Source organism: Anas acuta, chromosome 1 (genome assembly GCF_963932015.1).
Source record: "Anas acuta chromosome 1, bAnaAcu1.1, whole genome shotgun sequence".
Lineage (NCBI taxonomy): Eukaryota > Metazoa > Chordata > Aves > Anseriformes > Anatidae > Anas > Anas acuta.
The window spans coordinates 105,542,506-105,562,497 of NC_088979.1; the positions used below are offsets into that span (position 1 = coordinate 105,542,506).

General features: G+C 34.7%; 1 long non-coding RNA gene across 1 annotated transcript in view; it reads right to left on the minus strand.

Annotated features, from left to right (window-relative positions):
* Nucleotides 1-19,992, minus strand: part of LOC137860661 (uncharacterized) — a 170,589-nt gene that overhangs the window by 20,970 nt on the left and 129,627 nt on the right. The gene's annotated exons all lie outside the window — the stretch shown is intronic.

The window sequence follows — 19,992 nt, forward strand, 5'->3', positions numbered from 1 at the left end:
ATTTGTGTGTTACCAACACTGTTACTGCCCTTCTAACTCAAATCTGAAGAACAGATTCAGACACAGTGGTTTTATTTTCCTAGTGGCAATTAAGTATGGGCTAAATTCACAGGTGGGAGAACTTTCCCCACCTTTGCTAAAGCAGGTTAGCTATCAGGGTCCAAATTTTAAGTGCCATTTTGGTCCTGAGAGTCCTTTCTCATACTAGCGCATAATATGTTTCTTTATACAGGAATAATGACCTGCAAAACAGCTACATCAGCAGCACTTTTCTCTAAGGTGTAACTATGTCCTTGCACTCAGCTTTTCCATATGCGACTAATTGTGAAGAAACAAAATTTATATTATTACCTAAATAAATATATTGGATTCTGCAGTACTCATTGGGAATTATTTATTTATTTGTTAATTTTCCTGAGAAAGAAGGATTTTCAGTTCACATATTTACTGCTGAAGGGAAATGAAGCTTAGCATAACAAGAAAAATTAGTATGTCCAAACTCTGCAAGCACTATACTAGGGAACAGTTTCCCTAATACAGGTAGTCTTACTTGCTGTAAAAAAGCTATTCACTGAAGTAAAGCTAGACAACAACGTAAATATTTGAGTGATTACACTCTGATAGTTACTCTAAGTTTCTATGAGTATTTTCTATACACATAGATATCTTAGATAGATATCTTTTGGCTCTAGCACATGCTGACTTTTCAGTTTCAAATAGATTTAAATGAGCTTTTTTATGTCGAGTAATGTGACATATAAAGTCAAAGTATCTGTGAGTGATTTCCACTCAATTGCAGTAGGAAAAGGAGAGAAAGTATAGATCAGGTTAGTAAGGCTACCAGTTTGTGTTCTGGGGAAAAAAAAAAAAAAAAAAAGAATATGAATATAATGAATATAAATATAGATAATTGTGGAAATACAGGGAATTTCAGATTAAGTTCAATGAATTATGAATTCATAAACCATTAAAATGGTATGCAGCATCAGCAAGAATAATTTCTGCTGAGTAGATTGCTAAGAAAATCATAGTGATTCTAGAAAAATATATTTGAAAATACACCAAGAGTGAAATGAAATCTGTTTCCTGCTGACTGTGTGACACCATACAGTTTAAGCAGAATCAAAAGAATTTGTGCTATTCAACTACATTGAATCAATGAGGCCAGGAAAAATGCTTTAAATCTATGAATGCTTATCTTTACAGTGTCCATATACTTATTAATTTATAGTATTTAAATATTAATTTTGCTTCTTCAGAGGTAGTACTCTAGCAGACTACAACTAAAGAGCATAATATCTGCAGACCTGCAGCCAAGATGTATAGTATACGTATCATCTCTTAATCATGCCTAACCCAGGGGTATAAAAATCATTTGCAGATGGAGTCTTTGTTCTCGATACTGGAGTCCGAAAGTAACACTATACACATTTATATATGTCATATCTCAACGTTGCATTTAAGTTTCATGAATTACTTGGCCACCTGTAAATTTTGGTGCCATATCTGACTCTATCATTATTAAGTACAAAGAATCACAACATTAAAAATTGTTACTGAAAGCTACCTTCAATTAAACAGTCAGGTCCCAATTCAAAAGTGTATCCATTAAAAATTAGCTTCTACTTCTGAAGTGTAAGAAACTGATTAATGTGCATCTATATATATATAGTAGTACTAAAGGTGTTTCATTCAAAATTGGTTTAGTTGTAAATGGAAAAAAGCCTCACAAATATGTTAAGACATGAAGCATTTTAAGTGGGATAGACAACTGAACCATTAAGTCATTAATATTTCACTGACTAAAAAATAAAATAAAATAAAATAAAATAAAATAAAATAAAATAAAATAAAATAAAATAAAATAAAATAAAATAAAATAAAATAAAATAAAATAAAATAAAAAATGAATAAAAGAAATACATACTTCTATTCCTGTTCCTGTATTACTTCTAAAACAATGGCTTTCTACACTTTGACCACTAGTGTATAGTCCATAATGATACCCAAAATATGTTTCTATCTGTATCTGTGCCACTAAACCCTTCATAATAAGTTAATTTCCTCCCACCATAGAAACGCATCAGCACTTCCTATCTGCAGAAGACCTGTCCATCGGAGACGAGTGGGGAAGCCTCTGGAAGAATTCTGCTTTGAAAACCAAGAAAGTCTAAACACTCAGCAATCACTAGTTTTGAAGTGGAGAAACCCTGAGAAAGTCTGTTGGTGTTAATATGGTATTGTATCTACTGAACTCTGCAAAGACAAGCTTAAATGTTGTGGGACTCTCAAATTGCTGAAGATACATCTGTAATCACTGGCATCATCTGGAATGATTTAATGGGCTTCTTTGACAATGATTGTGGATCCTGATGTGGCAGGAGCTGTTCTCTCTCTGTCCGGGGAAACAATGATGAGGACAACCCTGTCTCTGCTGCCTGCCAGACCTTGTATCTCCAGACTTCCCTATCTCATCAATACCAGCACCTTAACCTGTCCACATCCATGCAGATCTCTTTCCCATTTACCAGCTGTGTCCCTTGAGGTCCTGGGCAAAATCCTAAATCATTGGGAAGACTGAAGGTGATTGAATGAGAGATTTCAATCATCTTTGATTATCAAAAGAAACTGATGCATCCCAGTAGATTAATCAGGTAAAGGAACACAAATTTCACCAGCAAATAAGTTTGATAACACTCACAGAACTGTCTTTACAGCTCATATATGCAAGTACAGACTCTCTTCACAAAACAGCATTTGAATGTGTGAAAAGTCTAAATGCAGACATATAGAATTCATATTACATATACATTTGAAAAATGCCTCTCAAATTAACACTATTGCTATGTAACTTTCACATATATTTCCACTTGGGCAGAGATGCCACCTGACCTAGTGGGAGATGTATGTCCCTGCCCATGGCAGGGGGTTGGAACTAGATGATCTTTAAGGTCCCTTCCAACGCAAACCATTCTATGAATCTAAGATATACATCTACTCATTTTGTAACCTGGTTGTTCTTCTGGCTATCATGTATTTACTCATAGTAATGCAGTTTTTTCTTCTGTGCTAAAAATGTCGTGAATTGAATGCAAACGTTGCCTCCTCTTTTAAAGAAAACAAGGGTTATTGCTTTCTTTAAAAAAAGTTCTGACTCCTTGATCATAGCATTCTCAGACTGGAGAAGCATTGTTTTCCATATATTTAAAAAGATGTAAACAACATTTATATGCTATAACTACATTAGATTAGCATCAGGATAACAGTTATGTCTAATTTCTGATTCCAGTAACTTATAGTAATATAAAGATATGGGAGTATGACTTAAAACCTTTTTGAGGAAGAGGTTTTCTCAGCAATACTGTGTAATATACCATTTTAATGCAGTTTCATGTAAATACCTATCCAGTAAGTACTTAATACTCTAGGCAGTTTATTTCAACTATATCTCTTAGTTATTGGCATGATCATTAATTAATTTGCAATTATATTAGCTACTCAAATATATTTTTATACAACTCTGCTTATTGTATGGTTAAAAAATAAGCTGAATTAATGTGAAAATTTACATGTGAAAGACAAGTAAAATTCAATTTTAATTCACTCACTCTGAAGGAAGGATTGTCAAAATTCATATTCTTATTTACTATGAAGTTTAAAACTGTATTCTCAGAGGCTGCATTTGAGATCACAAAATACAGTCCAATCCTTGTCCTCAAAGCTGAATCCCTGCTGTTCAGACTGGTGATATATGGGGAACTTTGGCTGTTTTCCTTTTGTAACAAATGGGGTGTTAACAGATCAGCCAGGTTGGGCATGGCCTAAACAGTATTAGAAAACAGGCTAACAATGCTCATTCAGAAGAAAGGAACATTTTATTCATTTAGAAAATAAATAGATAAATAAATTTTATTTTCAACTTCTTTGGCTGCATTTCCTATTTTTGTTGTTGGTGTATCTAGCTATTCAATTGGTAGATTTTGAAATCTGTACTTTTACAGTACCTGTGTAATACAATCAAATATTGTCCTTGTTCTATGAGGAAAGATAATAATAATAATTGTTATTAACAGTAACAACATAATGAGGTGCTTCCTTGAATTGAAATATAAAACAGACTTGCCTGTCTTATTTGTTAGGGACAAAGTTCAGGAAGCACTTCAGGGAAAAGTTTAGAACAAGATCCAGAAGTAAAAACGTACTGAGCTCTTCTGACTGAGTAGTGACAGTAACACATGAAACTTCTGCATGGATCCTGCACCAAGAAACAGCCTGCCCTTTCCCTCTCTCCTCCCCTCCCCATTTTCTCTCTAGGCACTAGCTGAATAAAAATTATATTAACACAGAATTTTAGAACTCCACTTTGACTTTGATATGGGTCACTGGATAAAATTATGCTAATCAGAAGAGATGCATCAATTTGCCATGGGTAGAGCATCTTCAGAAAATGAGTGAAAAATTGCCTGTTTACTGCTGAAATAACACATATATGAAAACATGCATACATGAATGAACTTTGCTTTTAGTTCCATGGTTGTTCCAGGAAGTGATAACGTGTGAATCCAACAAGATGAACATGAAAAATGTAAAGGAATGGGGAAAAGGCTGAAATTGTATCTGTCTACCACTTCCTCCCCCTGCGCCAACCCAAAAAAAAAAAAAAGGTTTTAAGTAATTGCTATACTGTCACTCACAGAAAGGTGAGTTAAGTACAATCTATATCCTGTTATGAACTAAAAACCCTCTAACCTGTGATGAGAAAGGGTTATGAAAACCATCTTTTCTTTTTGTGTTCCAGTTGATCATTTCAGGTCCAACTGCCTTTTCCCTCTCATTTATGCAAAGCAGAGATTTTGCTCTTTAGCAGCTTATTTAGCATACAAGGGTAGCTTATTTAGCATACAAGCATACAAGTGACTTCTACTGCCTACTATTAGAGGTCACTAACTTTTATCAGTCATACTTATATAAAATCTTCCTGAATCATGAAGTTTATCATCACCTTTGCCTTTTTTTTTTTTTTTCATAGAATCCAGATTTCTCTGCAGCATGGATTATTGTGTTCTTTCTCATTTACTCCAAAATTTCCATTTTTCCTTTCTAGGGCAGCATCAGGTTTTTTGCTCCACCAGCCAGCCAGGGTTGTTGTTAGAGGCCAGAAGCTGCATTTTATCTATTTGGCCTAATCAGGCACACCGCAATAATCATACAAGATCATGTTTGATTATCATCTCTTTTGGTATCCAGACTTTGTCAGTAGCTTTTACCAAGCTATCAGAAGAAATATAGGTGAATACACAGAATTATTAGACATTCTCCCATTTTGGAGACACAACAGAACTTGATCATCATGACTAACCAGTAGTTTGACTGTCTTAAAAGTTTACTTCAAACTGTATGCCTAAACTTCAGTTAAGAGCCTCTTAAACGCTACTTGAAATTACTTAGGCATATAAGGAGGAATTTTCAAAAAGCAACCTACAAAAAGTGAAACCAGCCTTCTGGTTTCTTACAGAAAATTTTAAACAGGGAAGGTTACTTAACTTTTTTTCCCCTTTTTTCCTTAACTTCTGATTTAATTGAAGCAAGGCACTTCCCTCCATGCCTAACCCCTCAACCCAGCCACAGTATTATGTTCCCAACCAGTTCTTCATTTCAAATGACAAATAGCTTATCTGCTCACTTTGATACATAAAGCATCTTAGTTGTTATTGCTTCAGGAAAATCTTTTTTTACAGGAAAGTGCCCTAAACACTCATTTATGAGTGTTCCAATGCAACCCTCTACAACCCACTGAAGCTGTCACACAGTGAACGATGAACTTAATAGCTGCAAAAAAAAGAACAAATTAATATTACTCAACAGTCTAGCAGATAGCTTCTCTTTCTTGGATAGGAAAATCTTTTGCAATGAATATTTTGCTCCTTCATAGTAAATATTCATTTTTTTATTATTATTTTTTTTTTAATGCAAGTATTGCTATCCTTCTACAAATAAGGAAACAGAAAGGCAAAGTGATTAACAGCTTGCTCTAGTTCCAAGGCTTAGATCCAGATGGCTGAAGCAGCTTTGTCCACTCTCTGAGCTGGCAGAAGTTGAACTATTTTGATTCAAACATAATTTACACACATTAGTTTAAAGCACCCCAGCAGTTAAGTTGCCTATCAGCTTTTCAGAAGATGAGAGTCATCATTCATTTTCTTAACCTCTCTCATAATTCTTGTTAGCTTTTTGTTCTTAGAATTTAAAATCTCCTTTGGTTTCTAATGCTCTACGTGCAATATGTACGCAGCACAGGCTGACGTCTAAAGCTTTCGAGTTATCTGTTCTGTTATCAGTTAATTTGAAAATTTTCTCTGCGTGGAAGTATCAGATACATTTGCACAATGAGAGTTTAGCCAGTGTCCTGTTCCCTGAAATCTCTATTGAGTTACATATAGACTTTATGAATATACAACAAATTGAAAGATTATTGGAAGTGTAGCATAATAGACCCCATTTCTGGTATGGGATTTGTTACAGGTTGCAAAGCCAGATTTAGGTAGTGTAGCTTTTGACATCTATGAAGGCAGTTATAGTTGAAATCCAGCCTTGGTAAGAAACTAAGTAGAAAAGCAACATCCCAAAGAACCTTCAGTAGCAAAGCAGAGTGATCTGACAGGTTTGGAAACGGCCTATTAGCAATTTCACACACACCAAAAACAAACAAACAAAAAAGGATTAAAATTTAAGTATGGGGACTTGTAAGTTAAAAGGAAAGTAATGAGTCCTTCCCACACATTTTCTTGCTTTCACCTTCTGGATAAAATGTAAGAGACAAGTTCCCAGAGGGTGCATTCTTGCCTCATTAGTAACCTCCAATGTCCAAGGTACTGATAATTGAGTCTTTCTTCCAAGTATTCAACCAAGACTGCACCCAAGTTAATTCTCAGAAATAGATAAGGAAATCAGACCCCCCTGGGGACTGCATCTCATCAATTTTTCTTTTTTTTTTTTTTAAATTAAAAAAATATATATATAATTGTAACCACTTATTCTTCTCCTTCATTCAAATCATGTTTGTATTTTCTCTGTTAAGCCTAGAGTAAAGCTGACATATACACAGTACATTATTTCTCTAGGAATAATAGACCCGTTTAAATGAAAATATCGAACTGATCCACCTCCATATTCTCCTCTTCTACAGAGGCTTCCAGCCTCGACCCAGGAGTCTCAGGTGACTGAAGAGTCTTCAGCCAGGCTCCAGCACTCAGTGCTCACAAGTCTGCAGATAAGAGGCTGTAGGAGAAGGCAACACAAGTCTCATTTCAGGCTAACAAGGAGACATTGCCTATGCTGGCCATAATTTCAGACACCTCTCACATCATCACAGTGTACCCATAATAGTCTTGAAGGCAGCTGCCCCAGTGGCTTTCATCTGCCTATACTCAAGAACTGCATGTATTTCTTTCTATTTTCTGGTCGGCTCTGCTGTACAAAACTGAGTCTCAGGTAATATCCTGTGCACTCTACTATGTCTCATAACTTTGGATTAATGATGCTGTTGTCTCCCAGACCAGAAAAGGCTCAGGTTTGATTGGCTTGAAAACTGAATAGAGTATAACTCTTTCCACCATATAAATGCAGATCTTTCAGTGTCATGATATACCCTCGTCAGGGCCAATAGAAATTGGTAGTTCTTGTAGCCCATGCCAAAGGAAAGCAGAATGGGCTGCAGAATCGTGTGGCAGTCAGCAAAGAAACATGTCATAGCTCTGCTTTTCAAACATGACATGTTATGTGGCCCAAGTCATGCTACCCCTCACTTACATAATGTGCAGCTCAGAAAGTCTGTAACAAATGTATTGATTAGTAGTTGATAAGAGTGAAAAGCACCATTATGAACTCACAGTCTGACATCTTCTAATGGCACCAGTTGTCAAACTTTCTGCAGTGACTTCTGCACTATGTTTGCACTGGAAAATGCCTTTTTTCTCCTTTGGGGGAAAAAAAATCTATATCTGAAAATTGAGGGAGACATTCTTTCCCTCTTGAAAGCCTTAATAATTAGCCATTAGCTTTGATAAAGCCAGAAATCCGCCTTTATCTCTATTTTTTTTTTCCTTATTTTACTTTTGCCCCTTATGAAGTGGCAAAGCCTCACATTGTAGAAACTTTCCATAGAATATTCTCTAAAGTAAGTTCTCTGTTAGGAAATGTACTTTATGTTCACATGTGAGCAAGAAAAGCAAAAACTGCCCTATTATCACACTCCAGAATCCTACAATTTCAAGCACAGATTTGAATGGCTGTGCACAGCTGAGTAAAACTGAGAGGAGACAAGGAACAGACAGCGAGAAGGAACATACCTCTGCTCACATTGACGTCACTGGTACAATTGCACTGACACCCAGGCAAAAAGAGTTGGTGTTTTATGCAGTACCATTCATTATACTTACAAGTCTAAAATTTTACTTGAAAAGACAAAAGTACAGTCTTTGTGGTTGTTTTTTTTGTTTTGTTTTGTTTTGTTTTTTTCTTATGTTTGCTTGGCAATATACGAGTTAGTTGGGAAAATATTGACTTCAGTTTAAAAAGTGAACAATGTCCACCCCAAACAATGCCTCTCCAAATCCCTTTTCCTTCGTATCAAATTCATTTGGTCTAGTATTTCACCCTAGATTTACTGAGGATGGATGACTTAATATATTACTGGGATACTGATATTATGCAATACCAGTATTACAGATTTTTATTCTGATAGTTCTCTGATTTCACACCAACCTAACAGACAAAAGATTCACTTTCACAAACTCAGCAGCTGATCTACAGTAACCGTCCGCTATGAATTCTTTTAGCCCATGGCAAATGCAAAATAAATTGAGTTTGCTTAGCCTTCTTTCATGCTAACTTAAATTAAGTTGCATTTGCCACAGGCTAAGAGCACTCAAATAGATATTTATTGTGGACTTGCCAGCACACAGTAACATCTTACCCTGCAGTAATGTGTTTGTTTGATGTCTCAGGCAGAGAAGTTCTAATGTTGCATGTTTTCATATTATGCAATAAAATTAATAAACCCTTTACAATTTAGTGCCAGATCCTATCAAGTGAGGCAGGAAGAAGAGCCTGGGAAAATTTAAATATGAAATTTTGAAGTCCTTTGGAATTAAGGGGATGCAGAAGCTAAGCTGATACCAAACACAAGTCCATTCCATTCATAAATAAAGGGAAAGTAAGGGAAAAATATGTATCAATTCAGAAATCTTTTAAAAGTTCCCTTATTTGACTATTTGAAGTAAATTTTGGGTGATTATCCAAAACCGTTACCGATATGCTTTCTCAAAGTGTGGTTGTAATCTACTTTCAGAAAGTAAAAATTCAGTGACCATTTTCTGCAAAAGTAGTCTGACACTTTACAGCATACCTTCATACTCCTATACTTCATCCTCTCATACTTCACACACACCTCTCATACTTCACACTCTCCCAGATTTCTCTAAAACTCTTAGCGTTTGACCTCTAGATCCATGCATTTGAGAGCACAATAGCCTTCATTAGAGAACTTTAAATTCAATAGCATATTTCAAAGCTATAACAGCAATTTTTTTACTAAAAAAAAAAAAAAAAAAATTTTTTAGGAGAGATTTACCATCAGGAGGCTTTATGTAGACTTGTCAAAATCTACCATACTTTTGTATTGCTTGAGCAACTTTGAGCTCTGCTCCCTGCCAGTTACTTGGCACATGGGCATGCTTTCTTGGTAAACAGAAGAACAAGGAGAATGGTGAAAGAGCTTAGCTCCCTCCGCTCATGAAAACAAATGAAAGGATGATAGACTTATTTTCTTTTCTAACCTTTATATTCCACTGGAGTCTCAATATCTGTGGGCTTCTTTATTGAAGTTGGCTACATGCTGTGAATTCATAATTTTCCATGACCAGGTTAGAAAGCCTGAAGCCCAAAAGAATAACTGAGTTATTCAACAAGGTAAACCAGCAGATAAAGAACACACAAGGAACACAACTTCTGCTCTAACAGCATTGCAGCTTTTGTGTAGCTTTTCCACAGCAAAGATTTACATTCTAGGGCATCCAGCCTAAGAATAAATAAATACTAGAACTAACCACAAAAAGAAACAAAAATATTTAAAATAAGTATCTTTATTTGAAATTGCATGCTTGTATTTTTTTCCTGTGTAATTATAGCATGACTATATTTTTCCCTTTTTGGAGAAAAATTTGCATTTTTGGAGAGAGAAAAAAGTGATTATTACATTTTAACATTCTCAATAAATATTGGAAATATGACTGTGAAAAAAGCAGATTTTCCCTCCTTTTCATTTTAATAACATTACTCTCTTTTTATTTTTGAGCATCAAGTTTTATTAACTTTAAGCATGATCCAATATCTAGAAATCTATACTTAAATCCTTTCTTAGATAATCACTGTTTAAAAAATATCTTTATGGAAATTTGAACAGTTCTAAAGTAAGACAATTGACCTTTCTCAATATTGCTATTGTAAAATGTTACCCTCTGGCTTAGCTCTATTAAATTAAGTAGGTGAGACTAACCAAGTAAACAAATCATGCAATTTCCCCCAAACGCCTAGTAACCTTGTATGGTGAAATTGAAGCCAATTAACAGTTCTTTGCTGTGAGTGCTCACACTTGTGTATTCTGAGTTATGGGAGAACAAATACTTCGGTTCACTAAACAGACAAATGGATGCTTTTATATGGAGCTTGCTGGGCTATTCCTAGATTTAACAAGTAGCATCTGTCTGTTTATGAAACAAATAACTTATCTGTGTATGTTTTTTTAAAGTAAAATGAAACTTAAAGCCAAACTGGCATGTCTCTGATATTTCTCCTTTTAATACTGAACACGTGGTGTTGCCTTAGACCTACTTAATTTTGATTTCCTTTTTTTTTTTTTCAACTAATAATAAAACAGGGTAATACAAAGAAGACCTTCTCCATCTTGTTTCTTGATGCCTGGATTTGGTATTTAGCACAGCTTATTCACAGCACAGAAGACAGACTTTATTCCTTTATTCCCACCTATTTTTACTGTGTTACATACCGTTTTTGGTGGTTTTGTTTTGGTTTGGTTGTTTGTTTTTGTCTTTTTTTTTCTAGTAGAGTTTTGAATGTTGGGTTCAGGAGAAGGACCACAGCCGTAAAATCTCACAAAACTCAGTGAGGCGTCAATCTGCTCATTTCCCCCATCGGGCTTCTTATTAGAGGTGAATTTGTTTTCTGATTAAATACTAAACTGAAGTTATCCTTCTCCAGCAGTGCAAAGTGACATTATTAGGCTTGAGGTTATAGCTCTCCGTATTTCCTATTAAGTGGCATAAAATGGCTCAAAAGCCCACAAAACAGGTATCATTCTTAATGGAGAGGTACTTGATATGATTCTAGAAAATTTCATGATCTGTAGAAGCAAAGTCCAACTCAGTTTTAAGGGATAATCTAAAGTTACACAAATTAAAATCTTAATTATTTTCACCTTGTATGTGAGATGGTCCCAGCCATCCATGAAACATCTATGACTGCTTTGTATGGGGATTTTTTTGCATTTTTATCTTGCAATATTCAGAACTGATATGGGATTTTGCTTAAAGCAGAACTAGAATTCATCACTTCCATGTGGCATAGATTGGCACAACTTTATAGACATCAGCTGGCCTTGTGTCTCTGCTAGAGAAATTGCTGTTTCCTTTCCTGAAACTACTGTGATGTGCCAGCTACAGTATGAATTTGTCAAATATAAGTTCTCATTTCTTTGCTTACAATAGTTGTTATGAGTGGGATAACCACTGTAATCTTCTTAATTCTAAGCTAATTAAGCCATTCACTGTTTCATAAATTCTAAATGTTGGTTATGCAATAACTATTCCTTTCAGATTTAAAAAAAAAAAAAAAGTTTGTTAATTTTAATCACTTGTTTCTATTTTTTTCTTACCCTTGAACACATCCATAAAGCAAACAGTATTTTATATCTACATGTATTCCCCAATGGATATACCACGATATGACAAGTTCTCTCTGGATACATAAGTGATGCTTTAATCGGATCCTGGGTGGCATCATCCTTTCCAACTGTGCTAATATGACAAGCCAATTTTCAGATGATATTTGCAAGCTATCACCCTCTATCACCCTCTAGGTATCTTTGCTAGCTGCTACTTAAACTAAAACAGCTCCTTCCTGAAGTGACAATTTCTGCTTTCCAAGGCCAAGGGAAAGTTCGATCTGCCAGTCACTACTTCTCAAACTCTGTTCAAGTCCACTTTTCTCAGCCACAATTTGCACAGACTTACTTAATTCTGTAGTGCTGGTGTTGAGAGACTCCTTCCAAAGTTTCTCTTTCCAAAGAGTTTTTGCTTACTCACAAACTTTCTGTTGTTCTAAATAGCCTTCCCCCTGCCCCCCCCTCCATATTTTTTTTTTTTCCCAACAGTCTAACATTCATCTATCTGATGTTAACACTAGTCTTGAGGAAATAACCTTGTTAGGAACACCATGTCAGTGTTTTGCAATGACTAGTTCACCCTTGTTTCTGTAAAAACATTAGCATTCTCTCTACAGATCTCTCTGCAAGATACTCACTTCTTTTCTTTCTTTTGCTCCCTTACAGCTGGTGTTTTGACTCCAAGCAGTCTGTTAGAATAGTAACAAGTAGCCAAGCTAAGGCACAAACAAAAGAAATGCAGCACTGGATCTAATTAATTACACAGCATCCTAGATAGGCTCCTGCACAACTGCAGTGACACAAAAACAATATTTGCCTCAAAAAATTCCAGGGGGCATTCCCAGGCACTGAAATGTGGTCCACAGTGGGTATCTCCACATTAGCATGCTAGTTATTATCGAAAGTCCACTTTTCAAACAAAACTTCCAGTCATCCTCACCAGCCACTCTTTGATTCTCACAGTGGGAAATAACAGGAAAGGGTGAAAGGATTTTTTTTTGGAATGATATTAAAGGTGGGCTTTGCATGCCAAGTGACTTTCAGTTCAGATACTAGTCTGGTCCAGATGACTTCTCTGACCTTGAAACCTATATGATGTGAAAGTCAGCTCCTTGCTACCAACTATTCTTCTCTATGGACCCTTATGTTGCATTGCTTCCAGAAATAGCCCAGACTTAAACACTCTTTTGTCATGCCAATAATCAGTCATCCATGTGCAAACAATTTGCGGAATATTTTAAGAGACACCACAGACTAAGGATCACTGTCAACAAGCAGTTTGTGTAAGGCTGCCCTTTTTGGGGGGAGGGGTAGAAAAATAAAATGAACCATTTCAATGCACTGATGGATGGATTCCTCACTTTGCAGTGACAGGAAGGAGCACTTTATACCAAGATAAACACCACTTAAGTCAATGTGACTATATCTTAAAATGAACAAAAGCAATGAAATGTGACCGTATATTAACTGAAAAATGCTCTTGGATGAAAAATATTCTAGGTACGAATCTAGAAAACTCTTCACATTTTTCATCTTTCCTCACCACAATGCAGAAACCTGCTGTCTACCTTTGGTGACTCAAGTATTTATAGCATCTTATAGTCATTCTCTAAATTGTGTGGGACACGTGCCAGATTAGCAATAGCAGAAAACTTTAGTACATAAGCCTTATGAAGTGTTGTTGGCACTGATGGCTAAGGCACTTAATTTAATTAGATGAGCTTGCCATTGCTGAAACTGCTGAATGTAGTATTTTCAAGAGAGACAAGAAAAAATCTAATTCATTAGACCTCAGAAATTGTGTTCAGCTCTTGTTATTGTCCTCTCTCACAGCAACTGCACCATTTTGAATATAAATACAAAAGGCCACAGAAGGTAGTATTTCACTCTCTGAGTTTATACATATTGCTGTAAATTCTCATGCAACAATGAAATGCATTGTATTGTCTTCCTGGCTGCCACAACATAGCGTGTGATTATATACCTGATACCTATAAACCAACAGGAAAATACACAGTTGTTATAACATGTTACTATTGTCCTCTGTAATGACAAATGACAGCATGATTTTGCAGTATGACGACTTGTCTCTGCTAATATGGAGACTAACACATTTCTAAGAAAAGGAAAATAAAAAATATATTGCCATCGTTAATAACTGTACTGTGAAATGGAAAAAAATAGATTATAGCCTTTAGGAAAAATTATCAGTCCTCTGGCACATGCATTGATCCATTTATTTTGAAAGAGAATGAAGATGTAAAAGAAAATTATAGCTAAGACTGTGAGGAATTAAAATCTGAAAATATCTGGCATTGAATATTGTCTTATTAAACTTCTGGTTTAAGATAACAGCATTTCTTCATAATATGGTACAGTATTTGTCAAATAACATTAAATAGTAATATATGACTAGAAAAAAATAAAATAATTCTTGTATAGAACCCTGCAAACAGCCCAGTCATAACTGCCTCGGTTACAGTTATTCCTCCAGCAGCTTTATGGTAGTATAACTCTACTATAACAGAGGATGAATTGTGTGAACTATACCTGCAGCTTTATCGGTTTATCTCACATTTCAGTTGGTCATTACTACATTATATCTTTAGAAAACTGAAGGCCAGAAAATCAATGTCCCGTGTAGGGGGATGCAGGAATGTCTGCACCTAGACTGCAGTAAAGTTCCACCTGGAGGCCAGCCTCTGTACTCTTTAAAGTTGGCAAAACTCCCACTCCTGCCCTTTCAATCTGTCTGTATTGTTTGTAATTTGCCTCCTTTGCACAAATATTCCTTATCGTATCAGACACTCAGGATCTCAGGAGTCAGGTGCCTCCCAGAAGATACCACAGAACTTCAGATTAATGTACAGCACCAAAATGTTTAGGTATTAAAGGTAATTTGTTTCTTTTTCAAAGTTTTCATAAGTCACTTGTTTGCCAATTGTGACTGTGAAAGTATTCCAAGGTTCGTACTCTTTATAAGATTCTGACTTCTGGCTCACACTATATGCAGGGTATGGTATATGCATGCTGTGCTCTCTTTATTTCCTGTTTGGCTAAAATGTTTAGAAAAAGAATACAGAAATATCAAAATAAATAACTCACTTCATCACTATATTTCTGAGATCTAGTTAAAGACACTCATTACTCAATGTTTGGAGATCTTTTTCAGATCAGAAAGAACCATTTTGTTTAGTCAGTGAACTTAACACAGAGTATGCAATTGACTTTGGCAGATAGAAGTGGGATCCAGTAATGTTTTTATGGGCTAAGATAAAAGGTTCTTATCTAGTGCCATCTTACATAGTGCTATCTATAACAGCCTCATGAACTCACCAATGCATCATTTGCAAAAGGGCATTAGGCTGATCCCCAAAAAGAGATGTATCAGTCTCTAAAAGTCCCTGCCATGTAAGTGGCATCACTTACTGGTTAGCCATTTAGAGCAGAATCCTACCTGGAAAAACAATTATTTTCTTATAGTCACTGAAATCAAGGGCCTTCCACAAGATGCCACAAAAAGTTGTGAGTTCTCCCATGACACTGCTAGTAAACAATAATATGGAAATCATTGCATTGAAAATTATACCTTTATTAAGTTTTCATTATCTTGCCTGTTAAGTTATCTTCCCTTTAAAACTTAAAAACTTCGTGATAGTTTTACTTTTGAAAGCATTAAGACCAAAAAATGTGTATGTGTACATGCATATCAAAAAATTTTAACCTGGAAACAATGTCCAGAAAGACTTTCAAATGTGCTTAGATGATGAAACCCCTAACATGCAATAAGATGTAAATGCTAACCTCCTCAATACCTTATCAAAATGTTTTGTATTTAATAAGTACCTTTTCTTCCTTGAAATCAACCTTCATGATTCCTTTTCTCTCTCAGTTCCTGATTTAAAATATGATAGTTGAGTTTCACTGTGATTTTTGAGGTACACTAAAATGTTCTGCAGTAATTATGAAGGGCCAGAGTTAAGTAAACCTACAGAATTTTAATGAGTTTGTGGTGGTAATTATTTTTAATTGCTTTCAATCTCATTAGAGTACCAGGTGGCCGCTATGTAACCTCACCATGGATGTTGATTGTCTATATGGCCAAGTATTTCTCTGCAGAGACTAATGAACAGGCTGTCCAAAGCCTCAGTAGTGTTCTACTAACAGCAACTTGTTAGTTCCTTTGAACAAGAGGAGTCTGATTCGGGCTTTACTCACACTACGTAACTGCAAATATATCACTGCATATGAAAAATGGATATGAGATATACACTTTCAGCATACCTTTTTAAACAAAAATATATGAACACATAAAGATGTGAATATATTATGCTTCATTTTCTACTATAAACTGTTTAAAGGCTTTTACATTTACGTATCACTTTAGAAACAGTAAGAATTGTGTCAGTTTCTGATTCACACAGGAAGATAACAAAATAGAAATGGGTCCCCTACACTTGCTTCTCTTCTGATAGACTTTTGTCCTAAAACAAACTCAAAAGAGTTTATTTTTTATGTGATTGAGGGATATAATTTTAAAAGTACAGTTAAAAGCAATAATAAAGTTTTACCTTATGCATCTACTGAATGGTAGAGGAGTTCGCATATGGTTCTTTCCTGAGCACAATCAAGAAAAAGAAAGAAAAAGTGAAAGCAAAAAGGAAAACAGAGAGGGAAAAAGAAAAACAGTAACAACTAGCTTTGGATTAACAAGGAAATATGACGCTGAAGTTAATTCCTATGCAAATAATCACTATGCAAAAAGGTATGGCTCTGCAGGGATCAATAGTTTTTAACACATGAAGATTAGAGACTTGATAATAAAAACAAACACTGCAGAAAAAAAATCTAATCGGTCAAAAACCCTTCCTTTTACTACTGGAATAGAATCTTTGTTACACCCTGCTAAGCATGTAACTGTTGTTCTAAGACTGCTAAGAGTTCTAGATTCAGGATGCTTGAAATCAAGATGATCTTTATTTAAATTAGATGGTATCACTGAAAAAAAAAAATAGATGTATGCTAAGTACAACCTTACAGTATATAACGACTTGTGATGAACTACAGGTAAAGTTCTGACATCTCTTCCAATATTCTGTAACAGAATGAAACTCTAGAATATAAAATCTGCAATACAATATCATTAGGTTCTCTTCTTTCAGTTGTTGACTTCTTTATACTCTTTTTTTTTTAATAAATTCAACAGAATATTGATCAATTTATTCAACGTGTCTTTTTTTTTCCTTAGCTAGATCTTTTACTTTCTTCACAGATGTTTATTTCACATACCTTAATTGCAGAGTCATAACAATTATGCATTTTACCTGTATTATATTAATAATAAACAAATACTTTCTGTTCGTTATCAGCTTACAGCTGAGCTGTATAGACACTGCTTCTTTTAATTAAAATACTTTCTTCCTTGGCACAGTGGATAGCCCAAAGTAACAATGTCTCTAAAATCACATAGATATCATTTATTAAAAAAAATAAATTGATTTTATCTTGACCTAGAGGATTTTCTTAGGCTATAAACCGGTTATCTAAAACTGGATTCTTTAGTCAAAAATGCCTCCAGCCTCAGAGCGTCTACACTATGACATGACCAAATAGCCAGTGGTGTTTAAAAAAACCTATACACTAAGCTTCTGGAAATCAAGTTGTAGCAAGCTGGTTCTGTTACCAGTATTTAATAAATAAATAAATAAATAAACAACACTTTTTGTTTTGTTATGTTTTGTTTTATATTGACTGAAACTGTATACTTGTTTTTGATACTGAAGAAACCTTTTGATTTTTGTATATGGAGTTTCTGTATACTGTTTTGTTTGTATATAGTTTTGTACACTGGAGTTAAACATGGATTAAAACAAGAAACTCAAAAATAGATGTTACCTAAAAAAATACAAAGAAATATATGTCCCTATAGTAAGATTAGTGTAGGTGACATTAAGTAGCTGTCTTCACAGCTTAGGAAGACAGCCTGCATACTTAGGCTTATTGTCACAACCTACTTATCAACATAATTCATCAAAACTATTAATTCACAAACACAGATAGGGATAACTCCAAACTCAGACAAATGTTAAAACATCCTTAAAACCAGTCAAAAAATTAATCAATTAATTTAGCTTAAAATGCTCACACATTAAATAATATTGATGTGCATTAAGAGACTTAAAGTCTGCAATTGAATATTCTATCAAAGAGGTTTGGAAAATGTAGCGAAGCTTCCATGTAAAAGGCCATAGGTGCATTTGAATTAATCATGGAAGGTTTCATAGTTCAAGCACTATTCTTTCCTTTGCAAGCACATACTTTTTCTGTTACTACCTTACAATTGTGTCAAGACTTTCTGTATCAGCACAGCTTGAACTCATCAGTGACTAAGCTTGTTATGGATAATCTTATTTATTCTACCACCTCTCTGCAAGATAATCATATTATGTTTTTCTCAAGGGCTTATCACCTTGAATCCACCCAGGACCTGAGACATGCACAGAGAGAGCAAGAGAGAGAAAGATATACAGATGTGTGAAAAACTTAGCTGAAGTTCTTACTTCTTTATGCGCAGAATGATTTAATCAAGATTCAAAATAATTACCACATATATTAAATCTTTCAGAAGAATAGATTTAATTGGCAGGAAAATTAAATAAAAATGTTATGAATGACACTTTTGATAAGGAATGAACATTTACATTTTCTATTAAAAAGTATAGAATAGAGTATATTGTATCAAAAACCTCTTATCTGTAATGAGTTAAAGATAATCCCAAAGAGTATAGATATGATTTCTGTAAGAAGACCAAGACCATATTTGCCTTTCAATAAGGTGCAGTATGAAAGGGATATTTTCCTCCAAGGTTTTAATAAGCGTATATAAAAACGCAATTCATTTGCTGAATTACTGAAAACTAGATATTGAAAGGAACTTTAAAAAAATAAAAAATAATAAATCTGGACAATGCACAGATATTTGAAGAGACAGAATTACCTATTATTCCATCATTTGGACTTTTAACCTTGATTGGATTAAATGCTATTAAGTACTGCACATAAGAAAATCCTCCACTGCCAAAGAAATCTATTAACATACTCCTATTTATAGGATCTAATATTATGTACAAAAAATATATCATAATTGTTATGAATTAACTGATTTTCTTCAAATGCATACTATATGAAAGTGTCAGAATATGTCTCTTCATATACTCAGGCAATATTTGCTTTACAAACTCAATCCAAATTAATTTTTGCCCAGGGAAACCATTGAATCCATTAGGGCTTCTCTCTGAAGAGAGACTGTGACCCTCTGAGTTACTTGATCCAATATTATGACTAAATCAGTGAAATTAAGCAATGGTTCTAACTCTTCATTGTGTTTACAGATTGTCATCTCACTTGTATCTATTAAGACCACCTAAAATACATCAGCTTAGCTATACACAGTTCAACACAAAACTATCATGTCCACTTTTTGTACATTGCCTGTCAGCTGAAGTTCTCTGAAATGGGGGACTCAGTTCTGTCTTCAGATGCACTCATGCATCACTAAAAATTTGGTGTCCCTATAAGCAGAAGATAATCCTTAAAGTTTGAAGCTTTTTATTTGGCTGTAGTCTTGTGTAACCCACATGGGTATTAGTTTTTATTAGTGTCAAATAATTCTTCATTCCCATGTATGTAACTGCTCCTTAAATATGCACAAATGTTAGCACACCCTGTGCAGTGTGGAAGGTGATTAAGTATGAAGTGCTGTTTTGAATTTCAAGTGGCTTCTTCTGCATGAAGTATAACATGCTGTGCAAACTAAAAAGATTTGAATGTTTGATTTGGTCTTCATTTCTTTTCTCCACAGAGAGTTTTTGCTGTTGGGAAAAGGCAGCATTCACATGTCTTAAATCAGAAACAAAATCAGGTTACAGAATTTTTCAAAAGACATTTTGTGCTTTATATGTAACCCTTTTAAATGTTTATTTTCATAGTATTCTCTTGTGACATAACTGTTGATATATGGCAGAAGAAAATGT